Consider the following 22,691-nt stretch of genomic DNA (forward strand, 5'->3'; position numbering starts at 1 on the left):
AGATGCTTTCCTTTTTTGTCTCCTGTGTGGAACCCTTTTTTTGGTGCACATTGCATTTATATAAAAATCCTTCTTGGACCTTTTTCCCCTTAATTTTTCTCTGAGATGAGCCTCATTCAGGTAATTCTTCCTTTTCCCAAAACATACTAAAGTTTCACCCCCTCCTCTAGAAGAATGCTGAGAAGCATGGGATGGTGAACGCCTCTGCTAAACTCAGCAGGCTGATGCAATGTGCACAGAGTGCAGCTGGAGCCACAAATGGTGAACAGTCAGCATGAGCTTCAGGGACCTTGATGTATGTGCTCCAGATCAGAGTCATCACTCATGGATACTGAAAAGGGTCCAAACCACCAAAATATAAATCAATGCATAACAGCAGTAAACAACTGCTAATGTATCACCAGTGGCTCCTGGAGTCTTGCAGAGAACAAATCACACAGACATTATATGTTGCAACAGAAACCAGTGTGTGAAACAAAGTCGTACCTGTTAGCAGTCACATGTACACATGCTGCATTAATAAAGGGGAGGGGCCTTCTCTCCTCTTTAATGCTTTAATTACTTTGCTTTCAAGATGAGCTTTTGCAGGGAATAAAGTCTGCATCACTTGATATTTATCATGCTGCATTAAATATACATTTGCACATTAATTATACGCATGTATTAAAACATACATATACAAGCATTAGTGAAATTTCTTGTCTAGATGAGGCCTACAAGTGTCCTGCCTACAATGTAAACCAAACCAAACCAAATCAAAAAAACAAAACCCAAAAAAAGGCAAAGACAATTTAAAAAAAGTTTTAAGAGGAATAGCAGTGTGCGTCACTGGTGTTCATTAGTGCTGCTGAGGACTGCCCTGCCAGCGCATCCATTTTGCTCTTGGCATTCCTGTGCTGAGGCTGCAGCCTGCTCAGAGCTAGCTGGGGACTCCTTGGGCTGTGCTGTACTGCACAGTGTAGATGTACCCTCAGGGTGTGGGCTGCTAATTCACATTTCCTTATAAATGCTAACCCACTAATAACCACTCCTGCAACTGTTCCAGAGCAAGAAGTGCACATCCATTCTGCAATATACTTTCTCCCAATTTACCCCATGGCACTCTTAGATGTATCAAAATGTAGTCAGAGCAGAATAACAGAACGTACTGGAAAAGAGGGAAAGATAAAGATTAGGAAAATTTGGGGTTAATATTTCTCAGCTGTTTCTTCTTTCTGGCTTAAATGTTTATTTGCAAAAATTACGTTGCATTGTATTTGGGTGAGGACTTTCACCAATAAAATAAAACATCCCACCAAATACAGAACAAGATTAAAATACCTGACAGCAAAAGAGTGAAGGTGATAAAACCAAAAGAAATCAGCTCCTGACCCTTAAATAAATTCACGTTTCTTGAATACACAGCAATTATATTATCATGCTAACACCGTTGTCATTTGTAGTAATGAGAAAACTGTTCTATTTAAAGATCACGAGACATGCACTACAAATGTATGAGAATAAGATTCCTAGGGGATTCATGATTTTAGTTCCTAGTATGCAACACAATTAAAAGGTATTCTCTAGCAATGGGAGACTCACCCTTTTCAAAAAAAGGACAAAAAAGAAAAAAAAAAATTAAAAGCACTCAGCTGCAGAAATTAAGGTTTAAAGCTTTTATGGAAAAGACTACAGATTTCTGTAATGGATAGTGTAATTCAAATTTAAGGAAAGTGGGACATGGAAAGAGAGATCATCAGAGTTCTATTCCTCCCTATCCTGCCAAGAATATCAACATCTCCTTAAAAAGTATTTGCTTACTCTTAAAAGGTCCTGCACAGCAGTAGTGGTATTAAAATCTTAAGATTGAGAGAAAAACATGTGGAGTCAAGAGGAAATAAAAGAATATAATTTGATAATTGCTTGTCACTTCCAGAATACTTTCAAATAGTAAAGGAAAGGGCATTAGGCTCCCAGAATTGTAGGATCCATCAATGAGTTTTTTGCACAAGCTTTTTTTTTACATTCATAATGAGTAACATACTAATTTCTATGTCTGAAAAAACAGCAGCAGACTCTCCTATTTTATTATTGTAAAAAAACAGAAGAGGGGTAGAAAGGGGAAGAGATCACAGAAGAATGTCAAAGGTTTTAAAAGGTTGAGATAGAAGGGAAAAAAAAGGCTTGACAGCATATTATAAGGAAGGGGATAGAAACCAACAAAAAATGCATAAAATCTAGCTCTACTTACAGTTAAGGGCTAAAGCTCAGTTATAAGCACCTGAGTACCTGTCCCTCATCTTTGAGACACTGTATAGAGCTTCAAAGACTAAAGCTCAAGGAAATTTTCAGTGGAGGATGGCTACCTCACAGTGCATTAAGACCCCTAGAAGGAAAATGTAGGATTTGAAAGAAGGTAGAAAGGGGTAGGATGTTTGCATCTTTTGCTTTGTGGGTAAGGAACATTCAAATCCTCCTTACATATGTACAGTCATAAGCCTTTCACACCAGCATCAAGAGAAAAATCCTAAACTGTTACTCATTTGCAGCAAAACTTATTCAGGGCTCATTTTGAAGTCTTTTCAAAGTTTCTTGCTCCAACAGACCTCACATTTCGGGCATGAAAGCTCTGCCTTTTCTCTCCCCTTGCAATCACATATTTGAAAAGGCTGTCACCACCTGGGTATATTGCTTTCCCTCCCACCCTTTTCTGCTCCAATGAACTTATAAATGCATCACTGAGAAACAATGAACTTATAAATGCATCACAGCTTGCTGTGATGTCAGGCTGATATCTTGAATAGGGTGAGAAGATAGCTTAGTGTCTTTCAAAGAGAGATGTCATTGCTCCTCCCAGATCTCATCACCTCACAACTTGTGGCACGGTATGCATTAAAGCAGTTACTAACACAAAAGTTACTCTGAAACACAAACACAGGCAAATTCCACTTTCTGAGAACATCCTTAAACACTTTCCTGGGACGCCTAGGAAAACACTATGACATATTCTACTTTGTACTCAGGATAACCAGCTTCTTCTGCTAGCAGTAAGGACTGGGGCTAGAAAGGGACTTTGTTGGTGGGAAAGGGAGCATATATAGGCAGGAATGCATTCTGCCTCACAGTGTCTCTAGTGTCACTTAGACATTTTTAACAAGCTGTATTCAGGAGGCAGGCTTAGTAGGTCAGGCTTAATAATGTGGCACATAATTAGGAACAGTTAAGGTTATATTAGAGTATTCCTCTTCATAGGATTCTTATGACCCTCTAATTACATTCTCGCTTGAATGAATTTTAAGAAAAATAATTTCTGTATTCTACTGCATACCTATATAATACTGTGTTCTGATTCATTAAAATGTACTGTGTTAGCTCTTGGCACAGGACCATGCCATTCTTCCAGCTTTTAAAAACAGAGGGCTATGAAAGAAAACTCAGCTTAAAAGGATCTAGAGGGAGCAGCAGGTTGCAGTTCAAATATATGAAAATTCTAGGGTTATGGTACTTGTTAAGGAATTAATTTGCAATCCAGAATAAGAAGACAAACAAATAAACTATCTTGGTTTACTTTCATGCCCCATGCTATTGAAGAAGAACTAATGAAGAATACATGGAGAGACACCTGAGCAAGCTGTTTAGTAGCCAGCCAGCTAAAGCTCATCCAATCTAGCAGCAACACATGGCACTGTGACCACATTAGTATTGCTTTGGATCAAAACAGCAGAATTCATTGCACTCCGTGGACATGCTGCCTTTTATCTCTGCTGTTCTGAAGTGGCTTCTAACTTTGTTATAAACACTGGTGTGCCACACTGGATAAGTCACTGAAACACACAGTAACAAAAGCATTCAAGACACTACAGCAGAACACAATGCACTTGCTTTTGGCTAACTCTGTCCAGTTTTTGCTTCTTTCTGGTAATGTTCTCTCCCTGCCCTCTTAAATTCTGTTATTTTAAAGTCCCTAAGTTTTTCTAGGCAATCTGAGAGACTCTTGGAATGCAGGGAATAGACAACCATACCATATGGGGTGTAATGGTCACCAACACAAGTGAGCTAATGGGTGACATCAAGGCTAGGTCAACACTGCTTGTGCTACAGTTGTCATGCCTTGGTGGAGTTCACAGGGGATATGGGTCAGGCAAAAAGTAAAGTCAGGAACCAGAATTTTAAGAAAATAAAATTCCAGCTATTTAAGGAGTTAGTCACTAAGACCCTCAGGGAAACTGCCCTCAGGGGAAAGGGCTGGCAGAAAAGAGCTGGCAAACCTTTAAGGATGCTTTCTATAAGGTGGAAGAGCTCTTGATCTTCACATGCAAGAAATCAAGAAAGGTAGACAAAAGATTAGTATGGCTAAATTGAGACCCCCTAGTCAAACTAAAGGGCAATAGGGAAATGCACAGACAGCTGAAGCAGGAACTTGTATCCCATGAATAATGTAGGGATGCTGCCCAGTTGTGTATGGATGGGATCAGGAAGGCTGAAGTGCAGCTGAAGCTGAGCTTGGCAAGGGATGCAGAGAATCATAGTAATGGCTCCTACAGGTATGTCAGCCAGAAAAGGAAGGCAGCAGACAGTATACTTCTCTATTGAACACATCTATGAAACCTGTAACTATGGAAGAGAAGAAGGCTGAGGTTCTCAATAACTTTTCTGTCTGTCTTCACTGGAAATCTTTGTGCCCACACCTCTCAGCTGGGATGGACTTCAAGACAGAGACTGAGGGAGTAAGGATCTTCTGACACTAAGGATACATCAGATTTGAAGGCACCTCAGAAACCTCAATATATATAAGCCTATGGAACCCGATGTGATACATTGCAGAACCTTAAGGGAATTGGCTGATGTAATTGCCAAATCTCTCTCAGTGATATTCGAAAGGCCACAGGAGTTAGGTGAAGCCCCAATGACTGTAAAAAGGAAAACATTGCATCCATTTTATAAAAAGTTAGAAAGAAGGACCCCAGGAACTATTAACCTATCAGCCTCTTCTCTGTGCCTGTGAAGATCATGGAACAGAACCTCCTAGAAGCTATTCTAAGGCACATGGAAGACAGGGAGGTGATTCAAGAGAGCTGGCACAGTTACACCAAGGGGAAATCCTGCCTGACCAACCTAGTGGCCTTTTATGATGGAATGTCTGCATCAGGTGACAAAGGAATCATAGAATCATTTAGGTTAGAAAAGACCTTTGAGATTATTGAGTCCAGAAGAACTACTGATTTCATCTGTCTGGACTTCTGTAAGGCCTTTGTTCCTCACAAAAGCCTTCTCTCTAAATTGGAGATATATGGATTTGATTTATGGACTATTCAGTGGATAAGGAATAGAATGTTTGATCTTCCTCAGAGAGTTATGGTCAATGGCTTGGTGTCCAAGTGCAGACCAGTGATGGGTGGCATTCCTCAGAAGCTGGTATTGGGACTGGCACTGATTAACATCTTCATCAATGACAGAGGGATCGAGTGCACTCTCACAAGTTTGTAGATGACACCAAGCTGAGTGGTGTGGCTGACATGCCTGAGGGATGGGATGCCATCCATGGGGACCTGGATAAGCTCCTGAGTGAAGAGTAGCCTATGGTAGCTGTTATGTTCAACAGTGACAAATGCAAGATCCTTCACATTCAGGATCCTTAGTATCAATATAGGCTGTGGGATGAAGGAGCTGGGGAAGACTTGGGATTTCTGGCTGATAAGAGGCTAGACATAGGCCAGCAATATGTGCTGGAATCCCAAAAAGCCGACTGTATTTCTGAGCTGCATCAAAAGAGCAGCGTGGCCAGCAGGGCAAGGGATGTGATTCTCTCCCTGTGCTCTGCTCTGGTGAGACCCCACCTGGAGAAACACTTCCAGCTCCAGGGCCCCCAGGGAGCTGGACCTCTTTGAGCAAGTCCAGAGCAGGGCCACAAAGATAGTGAGTGGGCTGGAGAAACACTCCTATGCAGACAGGTTGAGAGAGATTGGGTCGTTCAGCCTGGGGAAGAAAAGGCTCAAAGGAGAATTTTTTGCAGCCTTTTAGTACTTAAAGAAGGCCTGGGAGAATGATGAGATGGATTTTTCAGTTGTGTCTGCTGAAATAGGATGAGATGTCTGGCTGTACATTAAAAAAGTTAGAGTCACACTTGTTCTACTTGATGATGTTCCTGCTCAGTGCAGGGGAAGTTGGACTAGATGACCTTTAAAGGTCCCTTCCAACCTAAACTATTCTATGAATCTGTGGTGCTAATCAAGTTGCAGAGTTAGTTCATCACTATTAACTTTTCCCACCTCTTACCAACACACTCAGGCTGAAACACAGTTTCTGCCCAGCTAAGCTCAGCTATTCCCACAGAACTGAGCAACCTCTGCCTCCCACCAAGATTTCATCTGACCCAGACTCCTCCTTAAAGGAAAAGAAGTTCTCTGACTAAGAACAAATAGACAATTACCAACCACCACCCCACAAGACATGAAATATTGAAGATTTTATTTATATCAGAGATTAATCTTTTTCATGGTCCCTAAGGAATATGCCCAAGAAGCTTTACTGACAGATATTCAAGAATGAGGGTGAGAGAAACAATAAGTGTCAAACAGAAAGAGGGTGAGAAGGAATAATCTAACACCCCACATTATTCCCAGAGGTTGATGATGATCTTAAAAGTATAGGGCAGATGAATAACAACATTGTATTAAAAAATGCTAGTTTCCTTGAGAACTGAATGCTTCGATATTACCTCATAACAGTGATTTCCATTTCCAACCAGCCAACAATTTTAGCCCTCATTATCTGTTCATTACATTTTTCTAATATGTGATTTTCTACCTTTATATGTGCTCTGACCCTCATAAGATCTTTCCATAAAGGCAATTCCCAATCCTTCTTCAAACTTCTCCATGAAAACTTTTCTTGATGTAAAGCTTATAAATATCTTAGCAATGGCTAAACAGATGGTAGCTGGCTTCAGATGACCATACAAATATTCTCTTTTTCTTCTCTTGTGGTCTGTGTCTGACTTTGAAAAATTCTCAAAGTAAGGATAATCTTTTAGACAGTTTGCAGACTGTTTATCACAGTGGGGAAGTAATCTCTGGGCTAGAAAAGCAAGGAAACTTTACAATGCAAACAAGTGACAGCCAGCATCACAGAAGCAGGCACTGCTGGGTCAAGCTTCTGGCCTCAGTTCTACCCAGTTAGGCTGCAGAAGGTACATGACATCAGCTGGATGTCAGCCATCACACATTATCATCCCACCCTCTGTAAACACTGCTAGAGGTAATCACTAAATCTCTGCAGAAATGCATAGCAATTTTCTTTGAAACTAATAATCTTTCTACTACTAGCTCCAATTAGATTATCAATAAACACAACTCATAAGATTCTTTTTTCCTACTAAGGATTAGAAATGACTAATTCTAGTAAGATTTACCTTACTGGAAGTACTAAGCCCCAAACAGCTGGAAATATAATTTTACCAATCTGATAACATTCATAACCTTTGTAGCAGACATTCAATCGGTACTGTTTGAAGAGATTTGCCACCTGAGGATCTGGCTCTGTTGCTGGATTTTGATTTCCTTCCACAGTGTCAACAGCTGAATAAAATTATGAGGAGGGTTAGAACCAAACAGTATCAAGCCCTACTGATAGAAGTGGGGGTTTCTTGGTTTAACTTAAATGAAGAAGCCTGTTACCCTTTTAAACTCTGCAGTGAATTTGCAAATGTAGCAATCCCAAGCAATAAAGTTTATCAAAAGGAATGCAAATGGAAACAATATCACATCATTAGATCTTTAGGTATTAAGTTAATTAGTCTTCAACTCATAGTAACTATAATACAACCATACAGCTCTGCTGCAATAGTTTAATTAAACCAAATACCCACTAGATTTGAAGTCTTCATAAAGATAAAAAGATCAAGGCCATAAAGATTCAAAACTCTAAAAAAATAATAAAACACAGGTGGACAGTGGTTCAAGTCTAAAAGGAGGACACAGGAGAAAGAAGTGACCAATTTTCTGTATCTCTAACCTATGGACCATGGGAAAGTAGCTATCTCTGAAGACGCTAAGTCAATTTATGATCTTGCTTTACTTTTGGATTCCACAAGAAGAATTTCTGCACACTTTTTTAGAACATGAAGAAATTTTAAATAAAAATACAGCAAATCAAATATATATCAAGAGTAGTGAAAAAATTAAATTACAGACCTTCTTACAGTGAATTCCTTGCTCATTGTGATTTACTGTGTAGCCAACATTTTTCAGCTTTTTAAACAGCACAATTCTTTCACTGTCTTTGCTAGAAAGAGATAAAACCAATATAAATTAAATAAAAATTTCATCCCAATCTATCCAGGCTGAAAGATAACTTGAGGCTTCTTAGACTAAGACAGTAAAAAAAAGCAGGCAACTATGGAAGTGGCACAAGTTGGAACTGGGAATCTTGCTTTAAGTACATTGATCAAAAGAGATGTGGCAGCTACAGGGCACAGGCTATTATCTTTTACAGTCTGTTTTGTTTGTTCTTTTAATAGCAAGTGAATAAAAATCCCACTCATAAGCTCCCATATGTTCAGCCAAAGCAGAGAAATATGCTGCATATTGATCTATTTCTGACAATGAGACTTTTATTCTCTACCAAATTCTTACACATTATCCAACTGTTATGAGCTCTTGCAGATACCTAGAGTGATACTTCAGACACAGTCATACAGAACTATTTATATGAGCACAGAGAGCAGTATTAATGAACATATGAACGCCTAGCAACTCTAAGTGTGACTTGAAATTAATTCCCAGGTAGCACACAAAGAGAATTCTTTCCATGCGGTAAGGTTTCTTTTTATTACTACCACCAGAAATCTGCAGCTTATATCTGTAGCTTGTGGAAAGGGAGCTAAAATGATAAATTATCTATTTCAAAATGTTAAAAATATTGACATGTATGACAAACATACCCACTCAACTTCCTTACATTTTTAATACTATACTCCAGAATTGATATGTATTCTTTATACAAACCAGTGGTACAATGTATATGTCACCAGACTACATATGTTCATCTTTCTTAGTATTTTATCTAATATATTTCCTCAGTACATGGTTTTGAATGGTTTTGAATGGTTTTGTTTGGGTTTTGTTTGTTTGCTTGTTTTGGGTAGCTTGGCTTGGTTGTTTTTGGGAGTGGAGTGTGGTTTTTTATACTAGCATTATTTCTCTATAAACCTTACTACACATTTTGTCAAATTCTGCAACTCAGTCTTTGGACTACAACAAAATTAGTAACTTTCTATGGAGGTGTAACTCTCTATTCAGGTAGAAATTGAGTGCATTTATACAAGACCACTGTGTGTTGTACATTCTTGTATTGGCTTGTAAAAGAAGCACTACAAAGGTAGAAAAGACTGTAACCATTTTGAAGGAATTATTGGATGAAGAAGGACAGAAAACATACCAGACTACCCAGACTCCTTAAAGTCTATATTTAATCTGTTTTAGATTTTGGACTTTGGATGTTTACCTTAAATTTTTCATAAAGACCACATTTCTATACCTGCTAGCTATGCAAGGGTTATAAAAGAATAACTTCACTATGCATCTATCTAAATTTTTTTTTTTGTTTTATTTTTTTTGAAGATTTTAAAAGCATTGTAAAGTCTATACAATAGATATTGCTTTTAGGAAAATCACTGGACGATTTTGTTGCCTTAAGATTGTGCTCAATAATTCCTTAAGTGTAAAACTAGTGACATTCACAGCTGCATACCATTCTATAAAAAGTAACATTTATTCAAAAAACGAACAATGCAAATGCCCTGTATTCTTCTGGTGCTGTTTTCTGTGGGACCTTTTTTTTTTTACTTTTAAGTGTGCTGCCTTTTTGCCTCACTTTTCCCGACTCCTTTTGTCTACCTCTCCCTAAATACCTTCTTTAGAAAAGAAGACAAGGAAAGGCAGATATTTATATCCATTATAGAAAAATACTGACAAATCAGTCTTCCTAGTACACAGAAAAACACTCTTCATTACTACTGATTGTTTGCAGTGTAGTAGTTGACAAAGATATTTGAATAACTTTTTCTCCAAACTCACAAAAAAAAGAAAATCCTCTTGCTTTTTTAAAATGAAATTTAAGCTAAAAAAGAATACTTTTCATTTCTTAACCAGAACTTTAAATTACAAGGATAAGAAGTAAGGAGAAATTCATTATGTTTAACTACTAAGAGAAGTCAGTACTGCATGTAGACTACAGCTCTGCATGCTGATGAATACTTCATCAGATGAACTATCACTTAGCAAGATGGTGAAAGCAATATATCAATTATCAAAAATATCAGTATTCTAATCTGGTGCTTTGCATTATTTAACATTTTCTGACACAAAATATATCTTAACTGCCTTTTCTATTCTGTAGCCATTAATCCCCTGATGTAGAACACAAATGCCAATGACATAGCAAAACACTGCTGAGATTAAGGTTTAAATGAAAATCAATGTTTCAGTTGGCTGAAAAACTAACCTCTCTGATTTGCTGAATGGTAAGACTAAAAATATAGCCATGGTTCTGTTTCATGTACAAAATTTTGTCTTTTATTCTTCCCAGTTATTCCTGATGAAGATCTTATGAGTTGAAAAAGAAAGGTGGGGGGAAAATAAAAAGACACATGAAAATAGTTTTCAGTTTTACTGAAAGATTAGAACATCTCTAGGTCAAGCATCACTTACATTAGCACTACTTGACAAGCTACTTTTTCCAAAACTAAATTACTCATTCAAGCCTTTCTTTTCTTCTTCTCTGAATGTTATTTGGATGCTAAATGGAGGAATTTATTCTTGTGTCCTGGTTAACATCGGGGAATTATTATGAAACTGTCATTATTTTAACTAGCTAAAAGTCTTTCAAATCTCCATGACTGTCACTTACTCCCAATTTTTACATGCTTGATATGACACTTTCTTCACTGCCAAGTGGAAATAGCAAAACTTTTTTAACTTGTAAGAATTTTGGACTCTATGGCTGAAAACCCAGCAATAAATGAGATGCACAAGACCCATCTCCAAACTCTGCAGAAACTTCCTTGTACCATCCCTTACTGAACATGACCTCTTGCATTTGTACATAAGAGTTCTGTTGGAGTTTGCTTGGTAAAAGGGTGCAAAGTTCTCTATACATACATATGAGAATTTCTCCTCCCCTAAAATTGAGGAAAAAAACCCCAAACTTCATTAGATATCTGTAGATGAAGTCTTTGAGACACGACTGAGATAGTTTAAGATAAAGTCTAGCAGTAAGAATTGGAATCCACACCACACTGGAATAGGAACACCCATGAGTGTCAAATATGATGAGTCAGGGCCACTGGAACTTGTTTTAATCTTGTTGAAGTTCTTCCTCTTCTGATTTCCTCTTTATCACTTTGTTTCTGCAGAAAAATAGAAACAGGAAATATACTCCATGAATACACATGAATTCACTGCAAGCTGAAATATTTAGGTTAATTGGAGGTTAGACTAGCATGAAACAGCTTTCTGTAAGAGTATAACATCAGACTCAGACTGTACCATGCTACTTCTGAATGTAGCCTGTGGCATAAATGAGGTCTTTAATTAAAAAGCCACTTGAGCAGATATGTGAATGAGTTGACTTGTAGCAGATCACAGTGAATGTGAATGTTTTGGCACCAGTTTAAACTTTCAGATATAAAAATCTGATGTTGAAATCTTGTTGTTTTTTTTTTTTTTTAATTAAAAAAAAAGATTTCTAGGCCTGCCTGAGGCATTAATTTGATGCTATGAAAAATTTATACAGTATTGTGGACATGCACAGGAAACAGTTGATTTAGACCCCCAAATACTTCCAAAGCCTTATCCCAAGCACTGTCTCCAAGCTTCCATTAGTGCTTTTCCTCTTTTCCTCCTTTTTGTGAGACAGAGACCCATGTAAACTAGCAAGAGAAGTAAGTTTCTGTGTCAAATCCTACTACAAATTCCAGGAGCAACTTAAAAGCAGTGCACCCTGAAACACATCTCATAGATATAGTTCTGAAAAGATTTACCCTGGGATGCCATGCTGGAATGTCCTATGATCATGGACTCCAAATATTTTGCTTCAAATTAAAGTTTGAGTGAACTTCAGTTTATACTTTCCCATTCTAAAAATAATTTCTCTTTCCTTTCTTTTTGGGTAACATGTACTTAATCCTAGTGAAATTTGCATTAAAAAACAGTGAAAAAATCTGGTTTACTTGCTTTCTAACAGTTTCACTTGTTGAGTCAGCATTACATCACTGTTTTAAGAAGAATTTAGGGTACAGACTACTGACTCTCCCACTTTGCAAGTAAAATTATGTGTATTCAGCAGAATTAAAGCTTGCACCAACATATTGCCCCAAAAATCATCAAATTTCCCTCCATCCTCTAAGTTTTGATATGTAATTCTAATACAAGTAATTTCATATGCTTTGAATAATGCAAAGACTGTTTTATCCTTCCCAAACATATGACAGCATATATCAAAAGGTTAATATATATATATTCCATAAACACCATACAGAAAGTACACATTAAATTACATCCTGACCTAAGAAAATCACAAGCAAAAATTCCCTCAAACATTCAGCTGCACTGTCCTATGCAGATGATCTTGCACAAAAATTACATTGAAGTTCCATAATTTTTAATAAATAATACAGGCAGATAGCACATCAATAAAATACTAAGAGTTATATGTGAAAGACAGACTTATAAATAAAGGCAGATGTTTATGTAGTTACAGCTAACTAGAGAGATACTTGACATAGAAATTATAAGGGGAAAAAAAATCCCTATGCTTTTGTGATAATACAAAAGGGATGAGAAGAAAGGTTGAATATGAGAAAAATATCTTCACTGAAGCAGTGGTTAAGCATTTGAACATGTTTCCCAGTCTAGTCACTCTCCTTGGAAGTGTTCAAAAAATGACTGGTCCTGGTATTTAGTGCTATGGTTTAGTGGGATTGGGGCTATTCAGTCAAAGGCTGGACTTGATGATCTTGGAGGACTTTTCCAACCTTAATGATTCTATGATAAAAAGTACTTCCAGGAATCATTCTGTTAACACTGATATTAGTTGATTTTAAACTAGTGTCTTTATTATGTTTGTTATATTGAATACAAAGAACTCTCTCTCTACAGTGAAGCAATATCTTTCAATTTTTACATTTTGTTGAAATGAAACTTTACTTTGTCTGTAAAGAATTTGTTTATTTTTTTCCCATTACTACAAGGGAGAAGATGAAGTCAGTTATAGAATTTTTTTACTCTTTTTCATATGGGTACTATGGGTGGGTTTATTGAAAGAACCAACTCAGCTTCCTGGGATGTGCTTTCTTATGTAGTCAAGTTTTGATAAATCTCTCACAAGGCAGCTCATTAAGAACAGCTCTCTTTATGTATTGTCCTTGGAAAAAATGCTATCTTGAAATATAAGATTTCTAAATAACAAAGATGGATACTTAACTCCAATATGTGATAATTTAGACCACTATTTTGTTTCTTCTCTGTAAAACTGGAGGTGTAGAGGGAAAAATAAGATTAATTTCAAGGTTTGTTTACATAAGAATTTACCCTCACATCCTCATGTTCACTCATTCATATATATTTATCTTTATTTTCTGCCCCTACTGTTTTATTTCCAGGCCCCCCAAAACAAGAAATTCTAGTAACTTTTGAAAGGAAAATCACCATCTTTCAGTTAGGAAGCATATGATTTCCCACGCTATGATTTCATATCTCTGGTGTCAGAGATAAGGCCTATTACGTAGTTTCAACTATCCCAATTGTTAATAAAAATGCTGGCCTCAAATTAAAAAAAATCAGAAGGTATTCCAACTCCTTTCTAGACAGCATTTCAAATAGTAATACTATTTCCAATAGTGTTTTCTACTGTCTTTCAAAAATCCTGGTGTTTTGGTGTTCTTAAGCCCATTGGCTTTAAAAATAAAAGGAAAGAAAAAAAAAAAGATAATTAAAAAGATATTTGAAGTTGGGTATGTTATGAAACTTGAAATGCACAGATGTAGAATACTGAAGCTGTTGGTGTCATCTTCTCAAAATAAAGCAACAGTTAATACTGGAGTGCTAGAAATACATCCATGGCAAATTATGATGCGGCACTCAAAAAGTTTTTCCTATCAGCTCTTTGCTGGAAACAACACTACACAGTTCAGATTAAACTTGCATGGTCTGCCAGGATCCTGAGGTGAATGTTTTCTTCAGAGTGCTTTGTACTGGGCCTGAGCTCCCGCCTGTCAAAAGCAAAAAAAGACTGATGCTTCTCCACTCCTTACTTCAGCTACTTGTACCACCCCAATCTGGCACACAAGAAGAATGGCACAAACTCTTCCATTTATCTTTTTGGGCAACTAATGTGCATTGTCTTCAAGAGGAGATGAAATTGGGTTACAATAACTCATATTTTTTTGCTGTGGACTACTTAGATAACCATACGAGCAACTAAGCCCTGTCAGGGCCTGGAAATGCACCATTCTTCATACTCCTAGTCAATGAAGTCAATTAACATTTACTGATAAGTTTAATATTGCAAATTCCAGAAAAAAGTTCTGGGCTGTCTGAAAGCATGTGAGCATGCTAGTAGGGCTGGCCAAACCATGAAGTCCAGGCTATAATATTTAAGATTAATTAATGTTCCGTTTACTGCCTTCTGATCATAGTTCTTTACCTTGATATTTTATTAACACATATTTGAGGCAGTTGTAGGTTTGGAATTTTGTTGGCTTTGTTTGGGTTTGGTTTCTTTTTAATAAATGTACATACTCGAAGTAACATACCCTATTTCTCTCTGCAATCAGTAATTTTTTTGTACGTTAACAACTAACTTCATTAGCATTAAAAATAATATTTTTAATAATAACTTCATGAAAAAAATGTTTTCATCTTGTTCCAAAGAAGTTCACAAGCAATATCACACTATTTCCACTGTTAGGGATCAAAAAAAATAGTAAATATTCCTATTATTTTCAAAAACCCAGGTTTCTATTGGAAAAGAGTACATTTCTTGAAGCGTGACTAAAAAAGCTGATCAGGATTTTTTAGCAATTTATATGACTGGGATGTTTGTATTTCCTGAGTCTTTACTTTCAATTTAAGCTAAGAATTTTTTTATATTTGTGTGTGTGTATTTTGCTTCCTGCTTCCTCAATTCCAACTTGTGATTCCCCCAAGGTGAACAGTGAAAAATGAGTAATTTAAACACATAAATATATCTGAAGTCAGACAATAAAGTATTTACATAATTTGAAACAACAAATGCAATGAGATTATACAGTACATGTATTTTATTTCCACTGAGTAAGGATCATTTTCATTATATTTTTCAAATTTTCCTTTTAGTTATTTTCAGTTTGTCATCACAATAAAATGTTTCTTGAGGAAGTGCATTAACTGTGTGAAATGGAAATGTGAAAACCTAGGGGCACAATTTTCTTCTTAATAAATATGGCTGTGCTGCCAATATTGTAGAACTTTTTTGGAGCCAGGAGTATTTCAGTTTTGATCAATCATGTACTGGATAAAAACTTAAGCTAGCTGATTTCAGCGTAACCTTAGAGATAAGCAGGCATTTTCAAAGACAGTTGCCACTCTGGAGAAGTAGGAGTATTTAGCATTTTTCTCTTCCTCTGGTTCAAATCTATCTCTTGCTTTTAGAGTGCTGAATTCTTGCACTGTGGAGACCTTGGTGAACCTTAGCCTAACAAACTCTATGTATAAGGTTGGCATGCATTTTTATAAGCTGGGCTTTTCCGTGTTCCCAACAGCCTTTCCAGCCCCAGGTGTAATAACTTTAGGAATAGAGAATCCCTGTGAATTCCCTGGCTGAAAAAGTGAGGTACTTGGCAGATGATGAGATATATACTAGAACCCTTATGGATTTATTCAATTAAAAAAAATATCATGAGATTCTTACTGAGGTCTGTGAGGGAAAAAAAATGAATTTTATTTGGGATAAGCAACAAAATTCTTTAGGTTTAAAATCCTTAATTTATTCAATACATGGTAAAAAGATTCATATTCTTTCTGCAGCACGACTGTTTTATGATCTTAAAAGGACTGCAGAAAAGGCAACACCTGCTTTCTAATTATCTGCAAATCAGATGACCCTGTCTGTTCAGACAGTGGGAAAACTTTGATAAATTCCAGTTAATATCTTAGATGATAAAACAAAAATATAAGTTGGCACTGCAACTTCCTTGCCAGAAACGCTAATTTGAAAGAAACACATACATGTAACAGTTCAGTTCATGGATTTAATCCTGTGGATTTAATTTTGCAAGAACCCTAAAGTGAAAAGCTCCTTTCAAAATCTTCTGATGTGGCTCAAACTCGAGGGAATGAGGGATGTGATGATGTTCACACATTTCAGTAGTGAATGACCTTCATTAGAACTAGGGTCAGGAATTTTATCATAGTCTTGGAGTACATATGTAGTAACACAAAGAACATGAGCAATACCAAAACTAAGGTCTAGTACTGCTCAGAAGTAATTTGAATTCCCACATCCCTATGTTTCCTCTCCACCCATAACTCTAACTGTACTCATTTCAGGAACAGCTTCTGTTAGAGACTATGTAGAGGCTTTATTTAATCAACAAAGTAAACATCAACAGTGTTATTAAGAAAATGAGCATTATCCCTTTATTAGCTGAGGAAATGAGACCCACAGCTTTTGACATTCACAATGTCACCTGCAGCTGAAGACAAGCCTTTGTTACCACATTTTTTTGCTCCTTAAGCTGCCAAGTTATTCACTACTAGTGAAAATAAAGAGAACCCTATGTAGACAGAATAACCAGAATTACCATTGTAGGTGGTCAGTACAACTGCACTGCATAATAGAATCTTACTGATGGGATCCCACGTGATTTCACCAATGCTGTTCTTCCATCTCTTTTCTCAAATAAAACCCACCTCAATATTTTTATTTCCACTGTCCAAATATTTTCACATAAAGCTCATGTGCTCCCAGAAGAAAGACAGGAGAAAACCACAAGTGTCATATGTTGGTTACACCATGCTATGTTGTTCTGACAGGCATCCATGCACAAACTGCGAGGTCGTCTGTCAGCTTCTGGCCTGAATGTTGCTTTTGGAAATGAAAGGAAGAGTAGCTGAGACTGGCTGAATATGCAGCCACATCCATGCATTCCTGGCAAGAGAAGAATACAGTAAGTCCTTCCCCCAGCTTCCTGAAACTCTGCTTATATGTTTCACAACAATGACTTGGGCCTTTCCAGTACGGCTGAACCCAAATCTCCACAAAAGTTAGATAGGGTGGGTTTTTTTAAGGAAAAAGTGAAAAAAAACCCCTGTATTTGCCTCAGATATTTCATGGAATAAGAATGACAAAATGCACTCTTGTAGACTGTGCTAAAAACCAGACAGATATGGACTATTTTAATGTATTCACATTGAAATAATGATGTGGATCTGATTCATCGAGATTTTTTACCAGGCACCTGTCATCTTTCGGTATTGACACTATGAATTAATCCTCCTGCTACTCTTCCAACACCAATAATATTGACTTCCTGCAAATAAAGTCATATGCAATTTATATAATTTTTTCAGGTAATTATATAGGCTGGAAATCCTGTAAGCTGACTCAGAAGGAGCTTTCTGTTTTCTCACACAGGTCATCAATTCTGCATGGTGCATGTACAGTTTGGAGAGTGGAACTAGGTGTGTCACGGGAAAATACTCTTGCACAGATCCTTTTCCTCTCTGTTGGACTGCTTCATGCTTTCCTACTCAACTGACTTGTAAACCCACTCATTAAATAATGCCAGGTTTATGGAAAGAGAGGAGGAGCAGAACTAAAAGTAGACACTAAATCACTCCCCCCACCACTACCTCTGGCAATTCATGAGGTTGAGTTTGCATCTGCAGCCAAACTACTGTGTTTCTGCAGCATGTTTCTCACTGTACTTCTGCTCTGCTGAAAGGTGCCTGTGGGATGGATCACTTAGGTTCTAGTACTTTGTTGTCAAAGGGCAATGGAGGGTGAGAAAATAATTGCAATTTTTGAAATAGCTCCAGACAACTTTTTTAAAACATCATCAAAATTCAAACTAACTTCCCTGAAAGATCTGTGTTTACCAAGTGTATTTATCCATTTTCTTGTCTACATCATTTAGTTCCATATCTCATAAACTTCCATTAAGACTTTGGTAAGGGATAAGCAACTTTTTTCTAATGGTGGAGGAGTATTTACAGTAAAGTAAGAGTTACACAATTTCTACACTTGAGTAATACTAGGTGAGAGAAAATAAACTTTTATGCAAAGGGGAACAGAGGGCAGTATTACAAAGAAAAGAGAATATTTTGATAGATTAAAATAACCATTTTAGTATAAAGTGCAGAGAACAGTCCAGAGTAAAATTTTCAGAACTAAGCAGAGTATTTATTTTCATGGTTAGGAAAAAATAAACTAGTAAATACAACACAATGATGGTAGAAAGAATAATCAAGAAGTGATGAATGATCAAGTCATGATCTTTCCCTTTTATTATTTAAAATAAACTCTTTTTAAAAACCGGATAACAAAAGACATTTCTTTTGCATTCAAATATCAGTATTATTCTATAGTCACAGAGAAAATGTTTGGCTGTTTAACTCCTGATCCAAATTAATAATGTCAGTCCAGGGTCACAATAAAGCCTGTCTTGCCAGCATTTTGTTTAGCTGCAAAATATCTCTTTGACATTGAGAAGACTTACATTTTGTTTTTTTCATTTGATCAAAAAAATGTACTTATTATATACTACTATTTTAGAAGACTATATGCTTTTTTAGATTTCAGTAGATTTTCTGTTTGGATTTTGATATTGAATCCTAGTTACATGCTGCTAATTCTTGTTTCAATCAGCAGGCTAAAACTCAGGCCCCAAACTGGTCTGAATGTCAACATGAAAAATTAGTTAACTAGTCTATTAAAATTTCACAATTAATTTTAATTCATTATATACTGTGTTATATTGTCAATTCTAATGTCATTTTTTGTTTTGAATACAGACAACAGACCAATTTCCAAACTCAATGGAAATCTGACACTTAGTTTTTTCCTCTTTTGAACAAAAATTGTCTGAGATGGTTACATAAATTTTCTATACTTTTTTTTCCCCAGTCAGCTTAAAATTACCAGTACCTTGAGCACTTAGATCAGTAGGTGATTACAGGAAGATAAGGAAGACAGCACTGCAAGTGATTTCCTGGATCATTACATCCACAGTTCCATTATTACTGGCAGAATTACTCAACAAATAAAACTGATTATCACACATATATTAGGAATGAGGAAGGGAAAAAGTCCTTAAGTTCAACTTGCAAATATGAAGGCTAATATTTTTAAATGAATCCTGCCTGCATAAGTCTTCAGGAATTTTTCACTTCCTGCAGAGGGATCCAGACCATATTCTAAATTATATGATGACAGAGCACATTCTCCCCATACAGAAAACTTGCAAAATTTTGCTTACACTTTTAATAATGTTTCAATACATCTTTGAGAGTTTCTATGAGGAAAGTAGTAGGATGGAAATATTAATATATATTTTGGGCCCAGAAAAATTAGGCTATGAGCTCATGTTAGCATACATGTTGATAATGGGATGTATCCATCTACAGGATTAATTTTTTTCTTTCGAATTTATCTTTTACTGGATCACAGAAGCTTCAAGAACACCCATTATAATGGGATTTGATATTTGAATCAATGGGAGCCCTAGACCATTTACCTTTTTTTAAAACAGCATGAGAGCTATCTGCAGAAAATAAGTTTACATTCCCTTTGTGACTTCTCTGTCCTACCTATGAATTTAAAAGGAAAGTTTATCTTTTTTATTTTATTCTCAGAAATAGGTCACAGTGACTTCTAGAAGGCTTAGCATTAAGGAATCTCTTTTCCTTTAGGAGATACAAATCTTAATGAAGAGAGCCAAAAATGTCTTACTCTTTAGAATAGGTTTATTACTGATTTATCAGTTCATTATCCTCCTAATTTCCCCATTTATAAATCTGATTAACTCTTGGACTATCCTCTTGTCACTGTCTATGAGATATTACATTAAATCCTCTGATGACTTACTAAGATCATTTCCCTGACTTTCCTGAACTCTATAGATATTTTACGTGCCCCGAAGAAAAAAAAAATATAAAAAATACAATAGTATAGATTTGAGGCAAAGGAACTCTCAAGCTATTTAGGACTATTAGTGCTGAAATCTTAAGAAAATCACTTTAAATAACAACAATGTTGGTATATTCCTAGAGATGTTAATATATTGGGCCTGAATCTCCCTCCTCACTATGTTGGTATTAACAGCTATTTAAAGGTAGTGATATCAAAAGGTGTTAAGTCTTCTTCTAATTTCACATCCTCTTTAGTATCTGTATTTCAGGAGTGGAAGAAGGGGAAGAGGAAAAGAGATAATGATAAATTGGTTGATATTTCCTTTCAAGCCCTGCCCCCCACCCCCATCTTCCCCCTTTCCCATTTTACAACGCTATTTGTTAAAACAAAGTCTCTTCTTCTAAGAGAAGATGAAAGGGTAAAATGCTTTGGTGATACAATTCAAGTACATTATAAGAATTCTTCACTACAAACAAGAACAGGCATTATGGCATACTTTGCATGTTTCAGAATTACATCTAGTAGTTCACCCAGAGAACTTAGGCTGCTACATTAAGCCTAAACAGCATAAGAAATTAGAGTCTTCTCAATTTATTTAGTTTCACTTCAGGGATGGTAAAGTGCTTTGCTAGCTTTTCCATTTTCACCATTCTGAATAATTAATTGTTTTAAATGCCATTTACATTTTCTGACGTATTTAAGCAATACTTAAAATTTCATAAATAATAAGCATGCATAATTTGTGTTTCAATTACTGAATTTATAATCTCCCTGAATGCTATTCAATGCATTACTAATGTACTTTTGGCCAAAAATTTCTAAATAGATGGCTTTCTAATATATATGATTTCCCCTAGAAGCGCATTTCTCAAGCTTTTCTTTATCCTATAGCTGGAAATAAAAGCAATGTGCTGGCTGCATATATTTAGATTTCAGGATTTATAGCTAATTACATTTATAAAATGCAATTATAGCCATATTTTCCACTCTATAATTACAGAGCAATTGTTAAATATAACTTAAACAGCTTCTATATTTGTTAGAATGGAAATTAGAAATTAAAATTTGCAGTGAATCTGGTATAGTCTACAAATACAATAGTGCTAGTTCCTAATTCTTTCTAGTCAAAGATGACACCTCACCTCACATCTAGTCTGTGGCTCCATTCCACTTAGAGAATTACTGCAAGTAAGACCATAAAAGCCCAATGTTCCTACTGAAGTGTTGTTGTGGCACATCCCCACCCAGCAGCCAAGCCCCACACAGTCACTCACTCACTCACTCACTCCCTCACTCCCTCACTCCACCAGTGGAATCAAGGAGAGAACTGGAAGACTAAAAGATAGAAAACACATGAGTTAAAATGAAGACAGTTTAGCAAGGAAAGCAAAAGCTGCACATGCAAGCAAAGCAAAACAGGGCACTCATTCACCACTTGCCATGGGCAGGCAGCTGTTCAGCCATTCCAAAGAAAGCAGGGCCTGCTTACGTGTAACAGTGACTTGAGAAGACAAATGCCATAAATTTAAATGCCCCCCCTTTCCTCTTTCTTTCCCCACATTATATACTGCCCATCATTTCATACTGTCTTGAGTATCCCTTTGGTCATTTTGGGTCATTTTTGTCCTGGCTGTGTCTCTTCCCAAGCTCTCAAGCACTCCAATCTTTCTCACCAGAGTGGCACTGCGGAAAGAAGAAAAGGTCTTGGCTCTGTGCAAGCCCTGCTCAGGATAACAAAAACATCTCTGTATTATCAAGCTGGTGTTCAGCACAAATCCAAGACACAGCCTCATACTAGCCACTGTCAAGAAAATTAACTCCAGCCCAGCCTAAACCAGCACACATTGGCTGCAAATGAATAATTTTTTACTAAAATACTTAAACTGTGAGTTTAACAATAGTTACTGTGGAAGCTGTACTGGCTGTTATTGGTAAAACTAATTGCTTAAATATTCCATTGTTATTTCCTTTTGTTGCACCCCAGGACATAAAGAGAGATGCTGAGGTGGGGATGCCTTGGGAGGTGACACCCCTTTAGGTCAGAGTGAGACAAAAAGGTGCTCTCCCACTGCTCCTTGCAGTAATATATTGATGACCCAAGTTACATCACCCCTGTTCTCCTCCCAGTTCTAGAATGCTCCCGCTCTCCCCATTAGTCCCCATTCCTTACTGCTCTTCCTCTGGATCCCAGTTGGTTGCTCCCCTGTATCCTGCCTTGGTACCACCCTTATTCCTTCTACCCATTGGCCCTCAGACCTGGTGCTCCACCTCCCTTGTCCCATATAAAACCCTGAACCCTCCTACGTTTCTTGTTCTTCTGTCCCTGGACCCTTTCCATGTGTTGGCTAATAAACCACTCCTGGAACTCCAAAGAAAGAACCCCTCCTGCCTGCTTTTTCCATCGACCTGCAATCACCATTGGCAGTGCGAGCGTCTAGTGCTCGCTGAGCTATCCCTTTCCTACAGGAGACACTCTTGGGAAGGTGGTGGTCTCAACAGCGTCTGCTGCACCACCACATCCTTTCCCCTCAAGTAAGTTCAGC

The sequence above is a fragment of the Agelaius tricolor genome, unplaced genomic scaffold (assembly GCF_023055355.1).
Source record: "Agelaius tricolor isolate 1412-34295 unplaced genomic scaffold, bAgeTri1.0.p SCAF_2, whole genome shotgun sequence".
NCBI lineage: Eukaryota > Metazoa > Chordata > Aves > Passeriformes > Icteridae > Agelaius > Agelaius tricolor.